Source organism: Rhagoletis zephyria, unplaced genomic scaffold (genome assembly GCF_001687245.7).
Source record: "Rhagoletis zephyria isolate East Lansing unplaced genomic scaffold, Rhagoletis_zephyria_1.1 Rzeph_scaffold_01073, whole genome shotgun sequence".
Lineage (NCBI taxonomy): Eukaryota > Metazoa > Arthropoda > Insecta > Diptera > Tephritidae > Rhagoletis > Rhagoletis zephyria.
Window position 1 is genome coordinate 108,672 of NW_016158157.1, and position 335 is coordinate 109,006.

Genomic DNA, 335 nt, shown 5'->3' on the forward strand with positions numbered 1-335 from the left:
TTTTTGTAAATTTCGCATCACAATCTTATTTGCAGCCCATATTGTTTCTGGCTACCCTGTCGGAAAAATATTCGGATATTCCTTTTATCATAACAGCTAAGCAATAAATTTATTACGAGTATTATTGGTATGGTAAGCATATTGGTGTTTGGTATTATGGTATTTTTGGTGATTTTCAATTCAACATTTCATTTACAGAAAAATGTTTCCATTAGATATACTGACATATTGCGTTTATCTAATAAAGTCTACATAAAATCGGTAACTTTATAATTTCAAAAAGTTATTTTGTTGATCGTAATAACTATTTTTACTACTATAGGTTTCAATTTAAT